This window comes from Dendrobates tinctorius, unplaced genomic scaffold (genome assembly GCF_039654945.1).
Source record: "Dendrobates tinctorius isolate UK_male_01 unplaced genomic scaffold, ASM3965494v1 ptg000120l, whole genome shotgun sequence".
Lineage (NCBI taxonomy): Eukaryota > Metazoa > Chordata > Amphibia > Anura > Dendrobatidae > Dendrobates > Dendrobates tinctorius.
In genome coordinates, this window is record NW_027361788.1 from 22359560 (window position 1) to 22376341 (window position 16782).

A 16782-nucleotide genomic window follows, 5' to 3' on the forward strand; every position below is an offset into this window, starting at 1 on the left:
GACCAAGTGGTGGATAAGTTGTCACTCTCTCAGGAAAAGGCCCAGCGTTTTTCCAACCGGCATAGGACCATTGGTCCCTGGTTTAAAATGGGTGATATGGTTTGGCTGTCATCTAAGAATATTCCTATGAAGGTTGCATCTCCAAAATTTAAGCCAAGATTTATTGGACCTTATAAGATTTTGGAGATTCTTAATCCTGTTTCTTTTCGATTGGCTCTTCCAGTTACGTTCAAAATCCATAACGTATTTCACAAGTCACTGTTGAAGAGGTTTGTTGAGCCAGTAGTTCCTGTGGCGTTACCTCCTGATCCTGTATTTGTTAAAGGCAATGTCGAATATGAGGTAGAGAAAATATTGGATTCTCGTTTGGTTAGACGGAGACTCCAGTATTTGGTCAAATGAAAGGGTTATGGCCAGGAGGATAATTCTTGGGTCTCTGCCTCTGATATTCATGTCAATAAATTGGTTCGTGCTTTTCACCGGGCCCATCCTGATCGGCCTGGTGGCATGGATAAGGGTTCGGTGACCCCTCCTCAAGGGGGGTACTGTCATGAACTTATTTTCTGCTCCACCAGTTGAGAGTTCCCCTTCCGTTCTCCCTCTGGTGGTGACAGGAGGTAGTGAGGTTGGTTAAAGTGGTAGTGATCTGCCACCTGATGAGGAAGATAACGATTGGATCTCTGGAGTATCAGACTGGATATAAGACAGACGACGCCCTATCCTAGCGCTGGTGATTCAGTCTGCTTCTCAGGTCCTGGACTTCAGCTCTCTTCCAGTCTTCTCAAGTTAAGTTTGTTTTTTGCTAATGTTCACACTTGCGCTTGTTGGTCAATTCAGTTTTTTGTGTAATCAGCCTGCCCCTGCTGGGGCTATGCTGAAATTCCACTCCTATTAATCAGTATTTGCCAATCTGCTTTTTGTCCCTTATTAGATTGGCCTCTTTTTTGCTCTGTCTCAGAATATTTCAGAGTGCTGATATAGGTTTAGAAGTCTAGTGACTTCAGGGTTAATTTTGCTATCAGAAGTGTTGGACAATATTTTTGTAGGTTTTTTTTGGCAGATTGCAGACAGTGTCTTTCCTTTTCTGTCCTTTTTAGTTAGCCGGTCCCCATCATTTGTTCAGCCTATTTTCCTGCCTTTGTTTGTATTTTCATCTTGTTTCACCGTCAATACATGTGGGTGGCTGTCTTTCCTTTGGGGTCTGCTCTGGGGCAGTTAGTTTTCCTCTTTTCCTGCTTTAGGCTTATGTAGCTCTCTGGTTGTGACGAGGCGTCTAGGACCATCGTAGGAACGCTCCACGACTGCTGCTAGTTGTGCGGTTAAGATTAGGGATCTGCAATCTGCATAGTTACCAACTTCTCTGGTTTTCTGAGGCTTAGCTTGTTGTCTTTTTTTCCTCCTCGGTTACCCATTCATAACAGTCGTGGTTCCAATTGGGAAAGGTGCCGGGAACGCCATCTCAGCTGCTCCTGCCCCGGTCGTAGACCCCGAATCCTTCTCTGTCAGTCTTAGGGTTGCAGGGCTATTGGGTTTGATCCTGCCGAATAAGCCAAATGTAAGAAGGTGGCACGGGGTGGTAGTCATGGGTGAGTTAATCTCGTCACAATCAGTGAGCACCCCCTTACACATGAAAAGAAAGTTCTAATCCCAGTCCCAGGTCACAGTTGGTTACCTCCGTCATGCTGCGGCTCTCCATGCTGAAACGGCATCCTCTGGATGTACCACACGTCACACTGTTTAGAGCCCAACAGTGACAACTTGTTTAATAGAGATAAAGTAGAGAAGAGGATAGCAATTCCTGAGCTGTCCCTATTCTCAGATGTTGCTCCTTTGACAATGGACACAGCAGCAGAGGCGGCAGCTCACACATGGCTCTCTGGAGCCAAAAGTCCATACAGTTGTGGCCAAAAGTATTGACACCCCTGCAATTCTGTCAGATAATACTCAGTTTATTCCTGAAAATGATTGCAAACACAAATTCTTTGGTATTATTATCTTCATTTAATTTGTCTTAAATGAAAAAAAACACAAAAAGAATTGTCCTAAAGCCAAATTGGATATAATTCCACACCAAACATAAAAAAAGAGGGTGGACAAAAGTATTGGCACTATTTGAAAAATCATGTGATGCTTCTCTAATTTGTGTAATTAACAGCACCTGTAACTTACCTGTGGCACCTAACAGGTGATGGCAATAACTAAATCACACTTGCAGCCAGTTGACATGGATTAAAGTTGACTCAACCTCTGTCCTGTGTCCTTGTGTGTACCACATTGAGCAAGGAGAAAAGAAAGAAGACCAAAGAACTGTCTGAGGACTTGAGAAACCAAATTGTGAGGAAGCATGAGCAATCTCAAGGCTACAAGTCCATCTCCAAAGACCTGAATGTTCCTGTGTCTACCGTGCGCAGTGTCATCAAGAAGTTTAAAGCCCATGGCACTGTGGCTAACCTCCCTAGATATGGACGGAAAAGAAAAATTGACAAGAAATTTCAACACAAGATTGTGCAGATATTGGATAAAGAACCTCGATTAACATCCAAACAAGTTCAAGCTGCCCTGCAGTCCGAGGGTACAACAGTGTCAACCCGTACTATCCATCGGCGTCTGAATGAAAAGGGACTGTATGGTAGGAGACCCAGGAAGACCCCACTTCTTACCCTGAGAAATAAAAAAGCCAGGCTGGAGTTTGCCAAAACTTACCTGAAAAAGCCTAAAACGTTTTGGAAGAATGTTCTCTGGTCAGATGAGACAAAAGTAGAGCTTTTTGGACAAAGGCATCAACATAGTTTACAGGAGAAAAAAAGAGGCATTCAAAGAAAAAAACACGGTCTCTACCGTCAAACATGGCGGAGGTTCCCTGATGTTTTGGGGTTGCTTTGCTGCCTCTGGCACTGGACTGCTTGACCGTGTGCATGGCATTATGAAGTCTGAAGACTACCAACAAATTTTGCAGCATAATGTAGGGCCCAGTGTGAGAAAGCTGGGTCTCCCTCAGAGGTCATGGGTCTTCCAGCAGGACAATGACCCAAAACACACTTCAAAAAGCTCTAGAAAATGGTTTGAGAGAAAGCACTGCAGACTTCTAAGGTGGCCAGCAATGAGTCCAGACCTGAATCCCATAGAACACCTGTGGAGAGATCTAAAAATGGCAGTTTGGAGAAGGCACCCTTCAAATATCAGGGACCTGGAGCAGTTTGCCAAAGAAGAATGGTCTAAAATTCCAGCAGAGCATTGTAAGAAACTCATTGATGGTTACCGGAAGCGGTTGGTCGCAGTTATTTTGGCTAAAGGTTGTGCAACCAAGTATTAGGCAGAGGGTGCCAATACTTTTGTCTGGCCCATTTTTGGAGTTTTGTGTGAAATGATCAATGTTTTGCTTTTATCTTCATTCTCTTTTGTGTTTTTTCATTTAAGACAAATTAAATGAAGATAATAATACCAAAGAATTTGTGTTTGCAATCATTTTCAGGAAGAAACTGAGTATTATCTGACAGAATTGCAGGGGTGTAAGTACTTTTGGCCACAACTGTAGGTAGGCACCTGTGAAGTCCTTATGCCTGTTGCTGTTGCCCGGCAGTCCTTTAGCAGCTACAACTTTTCTCTCTCAAACTAGACCGACTTGGAGTTGTAAACCATGTGGGCAATGTGTGGCGTGCCCAAACATCTGTAAGGCAAATATCTTCTCGAATTCGGACAATTCACGGATTTTTAGGATCACACATTCCATCACGTGTACGTCTAAGGCCTGCCCATGTTCCCTTATTTATGTGGGACTGACTACTAGACAATTGAAGGTCAGGGTACAGGATCCACCCCACCATTAGAGGAGGTAAAACTAGTACCTCTTTGGCTTAACTTGAAACCAAGTGGATTTGGACACTAAAGACAGTGTGGTCTCAATAAAAATGTATCTTCTGCACCCTTTTTGTAACCACCTGTTCTCATTTTTGTTGTTTTTATCTTCTGAACCATTTTTATTCATAGTTTTATTACTTTCTATTTTATATGTGTTGTTAACTTGCATTTTTATTTATTTTTTTATAATCATTTATTTATTCAGCTTACCGTTCTCCCTTATGGCCGATCAGTTCTTCCGGGCGATTGATGATTGCAGAGCCGGGCTGTTTTTTGTTTGAATTCTATCTACAAATGCAAGACCTGAAAAAGAAAAAACTTGTTTATGAAGATATATAACAATGAACTATATTTTGAGATGAAGTGCCTCATTATCTACATCATGGTGTCTGAGATACATCTATTTCAACCATCATCATATCTATTTCTCAGCACGCGATGTGGATTGATGTGATTTTTCATTTTTGCATTTTTCACTTTTTCCCCCTTTTCCTTTTATCTTCACACACACTGTCACCTTGATTCTTCCTACTTTTTCCCTCTTTATTTCCTTCCCTTTCATTTCTTTTTTCCTTTCCTTTCCCTTCTCTTCCCTCCCCATTCCCTCCCTCCCTTTTTCCTTTTTTGTTCTTTTTACTTCTCTTCCCCTTACCACCTCTTCCCCCCTTTTTTCCCCCTCTTTCCCCCTGCCCCCTCCCCTCTTTCTCTCCCCCTCCCCTCTTTCTCCCCATCTTTTTCGTTCCCCTCCCTCTCACCTCTTCTCTATTTTATCACTGCACTTATCACTAAAAAATTTTACTTCTTCACTATTGAAATTTAGTTATTTTTATTCACCATACAGTCCTTCACTTACACAGTCCTTTCACATTTGCACACTATAGCACTTTTTAAATATTAATATGTATTGCATATTTAGTTGGGTCTATTTTTCCCATCTTGCACATTTCACTCATAATATTAATATTTTTTCATTCCATCTATTATTCTTTTCCATATTAGTATTCCTTTTATGTTTGATTTTATGCTCTTTCTATTTTGTTTATTGCATGTGATTATCAGTTTTCTGATTTTTACTAATTCCATATAACTTATTCATGTAATGCATATTATATACTTAAAGGGAATCTGTCACCCCTTTTTTTGCCCTATGAGCTGCCGGCATTGACATCAGGGGCTTATCTACAGCATTCTGTAATGCTGTAGATAAGCCCCCGATGTAACCTGAAAGATGAGAAAAACACGTTAGATTATACTCACCGGAGGGGGCGGTCCGGTCCGATGGGTGTCACGGTCCGGTCCGACGCCTCCCATCTTCATAAGATGCCGTCCTCTTCTTCCCTTCCTGTAGTAGCTCCGCTGCAGGTGCACTGCTCTGCCCTTTTGAGGGCAGAGCAGAATACTGCAGTGCGCAGGCGTCAGACCTCTCCCGACGCCTGCGCACTGCAGGACTCTGCTCTGCCCTCAGCAGACAGGAAGGGAAGAAGAGGGCGGCATCATAGGAAGATGGGAGGTGTCAGACCAGACCGCGACACCCTTCGGACCGGACCGCCCCCTCCGGTGAGTATAATTTAACGCGTTTTTCCTATCTTTCAGGTTACATTGGGGGCTTATCTACAGCATTACAGAATGCAGTAGATAAGCCCCTGATGTCAATGCCGTTAGCTTATAGGGCAAAAAAAGGGTGACAGATTCCCTTTAACATTCATAATTCTTTTATTTATGGGTTCCTTGTTTGTATTGTTTGGACATGTACCTGCATTTGGTTCCAATATCATATTAATTCTTTACCCATACCAAGCCCAGTCTGACATTTAGCTTCATTATCTATCTATGTACTTAGACAGATCTAGTGCGCATGCGTGGCCTGCGTTCTGGAATCCGTCTGCCGCTGGCATCTCTGTGTCTGACGCATCGGGTCACATGACTGACGCAATCGGCCACATGATGCTGCACGTCGGAGGCTTCCAAATTCATGCTGGCAGCGCACGCGCCATTCTCTGCCCGGTCTTCACTCATCGGTCTTCCCTTACTATTTTTACCCTCTGGTTCAGAGGTGTGTCACTCCCTGAAGAAGGACCTTGTTCCCAAATGCACGCCAGTAATGCTCATGCTCACTTTTTATACCATCCATTTTTATGTGTATAACGCTATATATATTTCCTTCCATTTTGTTGCCCAGTCCTTCATATTGGATTCTCGATATTCCTTTATGGTTTATTGATTTATGCATTTTAGTTAGTTTTCTTCAGGACATGGATAATTTGGTGGAGCAGCGTTATCACATTTATTTAGGCTATGTTGGGCATATTGCTATAGACAATTACAAGTGTGTTTTCGTTCTTTTGTGAATCATTTTTATAGTCTGTGCGGGCACTCTTGTATCAATCCCTTGCCAATTTCACTTTTAATAAAGGCATTTTATATTAACATCATCGTCCCTTTTTATATTTTTAATCCTATTTGCTTTTTGTAATCCATGTCCTTTGTTTTTGCTCTCTTACTCCCGAGTGGTTTGCCATTCTGTTTTTTGGATGTACTGTATAAACTACTGATATTTGTATTTGGGATTTGGATAAAGATATTTCTTTTATATATTCTATTACGTTCATTTGTTCTGTTTACTCTAATTTTCTCAAGCTGCGATGCAAACCACATTCTGAACTTTAATGTCCGTAGCTGCAGTTCAACAGATGACAGTGAGACATTTTGTCATCAAAACAGCCTTCCTAAAAGGTGACATCTAAGAAGAGTTGTACATGAGCCAACCCGAGGGATATATTAAAAAGGATGAAGAGCACCTTGTTTGTAGAATGCAAAAATCTCCCGATGAACTTAAGCAGTCGGCAAGAGCATGGAACTCGAAAATGAACTGTCATGATCCCAGTGCAGGTTTTGACCTGCATGTCAGGGGTTAATGTCTTGGGCTCAGTGCAGGCTTGACCTGCACGCCGGGGGTTAATTATTGTAGCCTCTCTTTGGCTCAAGGAGGGCTTCTTATAGCCCCGGGAGACTCCAATCCCTGTCAGTTATACTTTTGCCTTTGGCCGAGTGTGGTGACCCCTGTGTGCCTGTGCCTTCTGATTGTCTTCTAGCTTGCTTATATGGTTCTGACCCGGTTCTGTCCCCTGTTGTGAGTTTGTCTCTTGATTCTGTGCGGTTTATCTGCTTCTCTGGTTTCTGACTCATTGCCTATGTCCTGACTAGTCTCTGATTGCCCCTCTTGTACTTTGCTGCTATCTCCGTGTGTGACTCATTGCTTACGTTCTGACTACTCTCTGCTTATCCCTCTGGTACCATGCTGCCCTCTCTGTGTATGACCCCATTTGTCTGATTTGAGGATCCCTGTAGTAGAATCCTGCACTTATCTCCAGCAGCAGGACGCTAAGCCCCACCCCCTGCAGTCACATGATCATAGGTCCTTCACTGCTTTCTACCTTCAGTGACACCGGTCCTGTGAGCCTGGAGCATGCATCGTCACCACTGCTGCCCCGCTCCACAGGTATCTTTGGGCACAGATTTGTACTCAGGACATGCGCACTGGCTCAGTGAGCAAGCACAGTGCGGTGTTCCTGACATGAACAAAGTTTTGATGGATGAAGGATTTAAAAGATCTCAAACTGATCCATGTTTGTATACGAAAAATGCAGAGAAGGAGTGGATGTATGTTCTCCTATATGTAGACGATGTAATCTTGTGTCATCAAGATGAAAAAGAAATTGCAAAGCTAGGTGAAATTCTCAACCAGCACTTTGAGACTAAGGACCTTGGAAATGTGACATATTACTGTATTTGGGAATCCAGATTCAGAGAGAGGAAGATGGGAGTTTTCTTCTCAACCAAAGTTCTAAAATTTCCACAATAGTAAACCAGTTTGGAATTTCAGAAGCTAAAGGTGCGTCAACATCAATGGATCCGTCCTACTTAAAATTGGAAGAAGAAGATCTGCTAGCCAGCAATAAGAGTTACAGACAATCAGTGGGGGCGCTTCTGTACATAGCAACCACAACTCATCTGGCTATCACAGTCACAGTTGGAATTCTTTGCCGACGTGTAAACAAGCCATGCCAAAGAGAGTGGAATGGAGTTAAGAGAATTCTTCAATTTCTTAAAGAGACTCAAAGGCTAAATCTTAAGATATCTGCATCAAGAGATCTCACTCTCAGCGGTTATGTGGATGCAGATTGGGCTGGAGATTCAAGTGATAGGAAATCAACAAGTGGTTACTTGTTCAAGTTAGGAGAAAATTAAATTTCTTGGTCCAGCAGAAAACAAGTGTCAGTCGCATTATCTTCTACAGAAGCAGAATATACTGTATGACTGCTGCTTATGCAAGTCAAGAAGCAATTTGGTTGGAACAACTTTTGGAAGATTTCAGCAAGCAATTAGCTCAACCAACAGTTATCTATGAGGACAACTAAGGATGCATTAAACTTGCCAGTAGTGAGAAGATTAGTGCAAGGACTAAGCACATTGATGTAAAACATCACCACTTACATGACTTATTGGAACATGCTGTACTCTCGTTTGTTTATTGCGAGTCTGACAAGATGATAGCTAATGGTATGACAAAACCTTTATCAAGAGCTATGTTTGTGGACTTCAGAACCGCAATGTGAACAGGATAAGTAGTTGTTGAGTGGGGGTGTTGGAATATCTTTGTTGCAACAACTCCATTGCTGTCTATGAATGTTTAGTTGCTAGATTTGTATGTTGTTTATAAAGTTAGATAAAAAAACTCCCAGAGGCTCACACAGGGAGAGCATGTGACTGTATTTCCTGTTTTTCCTGTGTCTGTGTATGAGACAAGCAGCCTGATGTAGAGGCTGCACAGATACAGACACACAAATGATTTATTCCTGATCTATTAAGCTTATCATAGATTGTTCCTGAATAAACAAGTTCTGATGTCACACCTTTGGAGAATATCGTGAGTAATCCGCTGCCAACACAACCATTCAAGAAACTAAAGCACAGAACGCAAAGTATATTTTATCTAATAGATTTCATATATTTATGGCATGAAGAAAATAGTACAAAGTACATTAGTTACAATATTCTCCTGCTCTCCTTGATGGTGCCTCAGGTTTAAAGCAACCAGGAGGTCTACAGTACGCACCCTGTCCACTGTCATATACAAGTCAAACATTAGAAAGTCTGGCAGGCACCAGTCCTCTGACAACCCTGGCTCCCCACACTTCCTCTGATGACTTCACTCCTTGCTTAGACATACACATACAAAATCCCTGCTGAGAGAGCTTGTGTTCTGCTCGGTCTCCAAGTGACAATTTTGGTAGGAAGCAGCTTATCTAGGGGATACAGAACAGAAGAAAATTCCAACTTCTAGCTTAATTGCCTGTAGTTTCTCAGTATTATGCTTTACATGCAACAAGCTAAAGCATGCAGCACATCAACCATTTTACATGTCCCATTTTAAGGGTGCCAGACTGTGCCATTGCTCAGGACTTACATCTCCTAAGGTTGCTCCTGAGGACAAGAATAACCTGAATTTAGTATTAGGGACTAGAGTTGAGCGAAACGGGTCGAAAAAATTCAAAAGTCGCCGACTTTTGGCAAAGTCGGGTTTCATGAAACGAAACCCGACCCTAGGATGAGGTCGGCCACGAGGTCGGCGACTTACGCGCCAAAGTCGCGTTTCAAAAGTTTGTTTTGCGCTCTTTTTCAGCCAATCAGGATCCACGGACACTGTGGGCAACGTGATGACATAGGCACGGGTCACCACCATCTTTCAGAAGGGCATGCAAGTGATTGGCTTGCTTGGTGGGCGTCACAGGGGGTATAAAAGGGCGTGCACGCCGACCGCCATCTTACTTCTGCCGATCTTAGTATAGGGAGAGGTTGCTGCTGATTCTGTAGGGAGAGCGTTAGGCAGGGAAGAAGACAAAAAAACTGCTTCTGCTGCTAGCGATTTGGCCTGCACAACACACCAGTCACTGTGTGTGCAGTGCAAGGGGAGGCTATATAGTGGTGTATCAGTGGTGTTGGTTGTTGGGCTGCCTTTTAAGGCTTCCTGACAGGATGGTATTGCTGTTTACCCAATGCTCTGCAAACTGCTTTTTTAAAAGCAATCCCAATTTTTTTTTTTTGTCCTGCTGAGAAGAAAAAAAAACTGCTTCTGCTGCTAGCAATTTGGCCTGCACAACACAACAGTCACTGTGTGTGCAGTGCAAGGGGAGGCTATATAGTGGTGTATCAGTGGTGTTGGTTGTTGGGCTGCCTTCTAAGGCTTCCTGACAGGCTGGCATTGCTGTTTACCCACTGCTCCGCAAACTGCTTTTTTAAAAGCAATCCAATCTCCCTTATCCTCTAGTCACTTTTGTCACAGCTGTGCCATCGAGCCTGTCACATAGCGCTCAGATATTCATTGGGCCTCACACAATCCAAAAGTGTCCAGTGTCCAAAAGTGTGTGCAGAGATTCAAAATCTCCCTTATCCTCTAGTCACTTTGGTCACAGCTGTGCCATCGAGCCTGTCACATAGCGCTCAGATATCAGTGGGCCTCACACAATCCAAAAGTGTCCACTGTCCACAAGTGTGTGCAGAAATTCAAAATCTCCCTTATCCTCTAGTCACTTTTGTCACAGCTGTGCCATCGAGCCTGTCACATAGCGCTCAGATATCAGTGGGCCTCACACAATCCAAAAGTGTCCACTGTCCACAAGTGTGTGCAGAAATTCAAAATCTCCCTTATCCTCTAGTCACTTTTGTCACAGCTGTGCCATCGAGCCTGTCACATAGCGCTCAGATATCAGTGGGCCTCACACAATCCAAAAGTGTCCACTGTCCACAAGTGTGTGCAGAAATTCAAAATCTCCCTTATCCTCTAGTCACTTTTGTCACAGCTGTGCCATCGAGCCTGTCACATAGCGCTCAGATATCAGTGGGCCTCACACAATCCAAAAGTGTCCAGTGTCCACAAGTGTGTGCAGAAATTCAAAATCTCCCTTATCCTCTAGTCACTTTTGTCACAACAGTGCCATCGAGCCTGTCACATAGCGCTCAGATATAAGTGGGCCTCACACAATCCAAAAGTGTGCAGTGTCCAAAAGTGTGTGCAGATATTCAAAATCTCCATTATCCTCTATTCACTTTTGTCACAGCAGTGCCATCGAGCCTGTCACATAGCGCTCAGATATCAGTGGGCCTCACACAATCCAAAAGTGTCCACTGTCCACAAGTGTGTGCAGAAATTCAAAATCTCCCTTATCCTCTAGTCACTTTTGTCACAGCAGTGCCATCGAGCCTGTCACATAGCGCTCAGATATCAGTGGGCCTCACACAATCCAAAAGTGTCCAGTGTCCAAAAGTGTGTGCAGAGATTCAAAATCTCCCTTATCCTCTAGTCACTTTGGTCACAGCTGTGCCATCGAGCCTGTCACATAGCACTCAGAAATCAGTGGGCCTCACACAATCCAAAAGTGTCCACTGTCCACAAGTGTGTGCAGAAATTAAAAATCTCCCTTATCCTCTAGTCACTTTTGTCACAGCTGTGCCATCGAGCCTGTCACATAGCGCTCAGATATCAGTGGGCCTCACACAATCCAAAAGTGTCCACTGTCCACAAGTGTGTGCAGAAATTCAAAATCTCCCTTATCCTCTAGTCACTTTTGTCACAGCTGTGCCATCGAGCCTGTCACATAGCGCTCAGATATCAGTGGGCCTCACACAATCCAAAAGTGTCCACTGTCCACAAGTGTGTGCAGAAATTCAAAATCTCCCCTGTCCTATAGACACCTTGTACCTTGTTTTACATTACTATATAGTTTGTTGGATTTTGTCTACATTTCTACCAAAAATGAGGAAGGCTGGTGGAAGAGGCCGCGGAATTGGGCGGGGGTTGGCAGCTGGTAATGATGGTGTTGGTGGTGGATCTGATGGTAGTGGCAAGAGCAAAATAGGACCGAATGCAGGAGGTGCTGACCCTGCGTCATCGTCTGGCTACATAAGGCCTCGAATGCTTAGTTTTCTAGGAGTTGGCAAACCGCTTTTAAAGCCAGAGCATCAGGAAAAAGATTTGTCTTACATTGCTGACTCAGCCTCCAGCTCTATCGCCTCCTCTTCTTCAGTTGTAAAAAGTAAAAGCACTGAGTCGTCATTGGAGGCTCATGTTCATGAACCACACCTTTCCTTGTGTCCTTCACCCCAACCAAGATTGAAGGATGACGCAGGCCATACTACTGATTACTCCATGGAGCTGTTTTCACATACCATGCCTGGATTATCAAGTCAAATGGTGAATTACCCAGGCCAAGATGAATCTGACATGGAGTGCACTGATGCACAGCCACTGATGGATGATTCTGCTGGTACATTCACTCAGAGCACTACATTGTCCTCGCAGTGTACAGAGCCAGATTCTGACCCTGATGAGACTCAGGTGCCCCTTCCCGCACACTATACCACCATACACGGTGACACAGAGGAAGGTGCACATGACATAGAAGAGGAGGTGATGGATGACCCAGTTGTTGACCCAGATTGGCATCCATTGGGGGAAGAGGGTGCTGCTTCCAATAGCTCAGATGAGGAGCATCCACAGCAGACATCGACATCGCAACAGCTGTTATCTGGCAGGCCCGGAGCACTCCAAAGACAGGTTCCAAACATCAAAAGAGTTGCTGGACAGCTTGTCCAGAGGGTCAAAAGATCACAGCGTGCTAGGCCGCAATATGTCTGCCAAAGTAGGAAGAGTGCAGTGTGGCACTTTTTTGAACAAAATCCTCATGATCAGGCCAAGGATATCTGTAAGAAGTGCGCAAAGACCTTTAGCCGAGGGAAAAATCTGAAAAATTTGAATACCAGTTGCATGCTTAGACATTTAACCAGCATGCACTTGCAAGCGTGGACACAACACCAAACCTCAAGTGCCACATGTGCAACTGATCACAACGAAGGTAGTCAGCAACGCTACATTGTTTCCCCCACTGTAAGCCCACCGGTTAGCACAGCAGCAAATGTTGAGGTGTCGTTGCAAGACCACAGCAGTCAGGGAATCCCACTGTTATATCAACGAAATACTGATTCTAGGCCATCAGAATGAACACCAACTCCATCACCATCATCAACCCTCTCTCAGTCCGCCCTGTCCACCGCTACTTCCACCATATGCAGCTCTCAAGTCCAGCTCACCCTCCCAGACACTATGAGTAGGTCAAGAAAGTACTCAGTCTCTCATCCGCGTACACTGGGTTTGAACGCCCACATTGCCAAACTAATCTCGTTTGAGATGATGCCCTTTCGGTTGGTGGAAAGCACAGCTTTCCGCGAACTCATGGCCTATGCAGTACCACGCTATGACCTACCCAGTCGCCACTTCTTCTCTCGCAAAGCCATCCCAGCCCTCCACCATCATGTGAAAGACCGCATTGTCCATGCACTCAAGCAGTCAGTGAGCGGAAAGGTGCACCTCACAACTGATGCATGGTCCAGTCGGCATGGCCAGGGCCGTTACGTGTCCATCACTGCGCACTGGGTTAATGTGGTGGATGCAGGGTCCACAGGGGACAGCGGTGGTGGGACAGTGCTGCCTAGCCCACGGTATAGGAAACAGTTGGCTGTAGGCGTTCGACCATCCTCCTCCTCCACCTCCTCCAGAAGCGAAAGCTCGTCCACAGAGCGCAGTCGTACGAGCACTCCATCTGCAGCTGCCACTGTTGCACACGATGTGTCCCCCTATCGAGCAGCTAGTGGAAAGCGTCAGCAGGCTGTGTTGCAGATGATGTGTTTGGGCGACAGACACACCGCCGAGGTGCTGGCCGAGTACTTGAAGCGACAAACTGAGTCATGGCTGGGCAGTGTACATCTTGAGGCAGGCAAGGTAGTTAGTGATAACGGCCGTAATTTTGTGGCAGCCATAGCCCTTTCAAAACTCAGCCACATACCTTGCTTGGCTCACACCTTGAACCTGGTGGTGCAGTGCTTCCTCAAAAATTATCCGGAGTTAACAGCCCTGCTCCAGAAGGTGCGAAGACTGTGCGCGCACATCCGCCGGTCGCCTGTACACTCCGTTCGTATGCAGAAGCTGCAGCGATTGCTCCACCTTCCCAACCACCGCCTCATTATCGACATTGCAACAAGGTGGAACTCCACCCTGCACATGGTGGAGCGGCTGTGCGAGCAGAGGCAGGCCATAATGCATTTGTGGGAGGATACACGGCCAGGCACTTTGAGAGCAGACATGGAGTTGACAGGTGTGCAGTGGTCGAAGCTGAAAGACCTCTGTAAAGTCCTTCAGTGTTTTGAGGAATGCTGGTAAGCGCAGACGACGCCATCCTAAGCATGAGCATCCCACTTATGCGTCTGCTCATGCAAACTTTGACGCACCTTAAGGAGCAGGCGTCTGCAGCCAATGTTGATGAGGAGGAAGAGGAGGAGGGAATCCTTGATGACATTCAGCCATTGTCTGCTCAGGGACCTCTCCTGGACGAGGTGGAGGAAGAAGAGGAGGAGGAGGAGGATGATGGGGATGATTACTTAGGGGAGGAGGATGCATCTCGTGGGGCAAGTGAAAATGTTGGCGTGGCAAGGTCTGGTACAGGGTTTGTGCGTGACTGGAGGGATGTGGATTTGCCAGAAAGTGCTCCTCCACCCAGCACTCGCAGTGCATCATTGACACCGGGAACATTGGCCCACATGTCAGATTATGCCTTGCGGATCCTAAAAAGGGACCCCCGCATTGCCAAAATGATGAACGATGACGACTACTGGTTGGCCAGCATCCTGGATCCATGCTATAAAGGCAAATTACAAAACATCATGCCACAGGAGAACCTTGACCTAATATTGGCTAATAAACAAGCAACTCTGGTAAATCGGTTGCTTGAGGCATTCCCAGCACACAGCAGCGGTGATGGTTCTCACACGAGCCGTACGGGCCGGGGGCAGCTTGGCAGAGGTGTTCGTGGTGCACACAGCAGAAGTGGCGTTGGAGACAGGGGTTTCATGACAATGTTGTGGACTGATTTTTCAAATACCGCTCACACAACTGGTAATACTGCATCGATGGAAAGTGACAGGAGACAGCAGTTGTCAACTATGGTAACAAACTACTTTTCCTCCCATATCGATGTTCTCCCACACAGGTCATTCCCCTTTGACTATTGGGCCGCTAAACTGGACACCTGGCCTGAATTGGCCCAATATGCCTTACAGGAGCTCGCTTGCCCAGCTGCAAGTGTGCTATCGGAAAGAGTCTTCAGTGCAGCTGGATCAATCCTGACAGAAAAAAGGACCCGTCTGTCAACCCAAAATGTGGATGATCTAACCTTCATTAAAATGAACCACGCATGGGTTTCCAAGGATTTTGTCCCACCTTCCCCTGATGACACATAGGGTGACAGAAAAATGGCTTGCTTTGGTCCACCTCTTCCTGGTACTTCACCTATTTCGCCTTTTGCATCAGCTGAATGTCCAACATCAACATATGCCACTTTCTAAAACTCCCTAACTGTGCTGCCTCCCCCCCCCCATGGCCGGGGTCACCACCTACCGCACGACACCGTGCGAGTACCGTTGCCCTGGACAGGTGGGTAGGCCGACTCTTGGGCGCGGGCACTGGCACAGGGTCCCTCATAGTGCAATCAAGTGTCTCTGACGGTGGTGGTGCACACCCGCCGTCAGACACACCACTGTACTATGAGGGGCCCAGTGCCAGTACCGACGCCCACGAGTGGGCCCCCCTTGCTTGGGCAGGGCCCCAGCATTTGCAATCTTTACCTCTCCCTGCTCCTCCGCTGTGTAATCTGGGCCGTCAAATCCATACTGTGCCTGACACCGTCTGAGCCTGCCTCCTGAGACATATATTTTGAATGTGTACGCTAACCATACATGTTATCCAGGGATACGGTACCCTTTCTAACCTTTGTGCAATCACGTGCAATCCATACTGGGCCTAACACCGTCTGAGCCTGCCTCCTGAGACATATATTTTGAATGTGTACGCTATCCATACATGTTATCCGGGGATACGGTACCCTTTCTAACCTTTGTGCAATCACGTGCAATCCATACTGGGCCTAACACCGTCTGAGCCTGCCTCCTGAGACATATATTTTGAATGTGTACGCTATCCATACATGTAATCCAGGGATACGGTACCCTTTCTAACCTTTGTGCAATCACGTGCAATCCATACTGGGCCTAACACCGTCTGAGCCTGCCTCATGCTGTATAGACATATATTTTGAATGTGTACGCTATCCATACATGTTATCCAGGGATACGGTACCCTTTCTAACCTTTGTGCAATCACGTGCAATCCATACTGGGCCTAACACCGTCTGAGCCTGCCTCATGCTGTATAGACATATATTTTGAATGTGTACGCTATCCATACATGTTATCCGGGGATACGGTACCCTTTCTAACCTTTGTGCAATCACGTGCAATCCATACTGGGCCTAACACCGTCTGAGCCTGCCTCCTGAGACATATATTTTGAATGTGTACGCTATCCATACATGTTATCCAGGGATACGGTACCCTTTCTAACCTTTGTGCAATCACGTGCAATCCATACTGGGCCTAACACCGTCTGAGCCTGCCTCATGCTGTATAGACATATATTTTGAATGTGTACGCTATCCATACATGTTATCCAGGGATACGGTACCCTTTCTAACCTTTGTGCAATCACGTGCAATCCATACTGGGCCTAACACCGTCTGAGCCTGCCTCCTGAGACATATATTTTGAATGTGTACGCTATCCATACATGTTATCCAGGGATACGGTACCCTTTCTAACCTTTGTGCAATCACGTGCAATCCATACTGGGCCTAACACCGTCTGAGCCTGCCTCATGCTGTATAGACATATATTTTGAATGTGTACGCTATCCATACATGTTATCCAGGGATACGGTACCCTTTCTAACCTTTGTGCAATCACGTGCAATCCATACTGGGC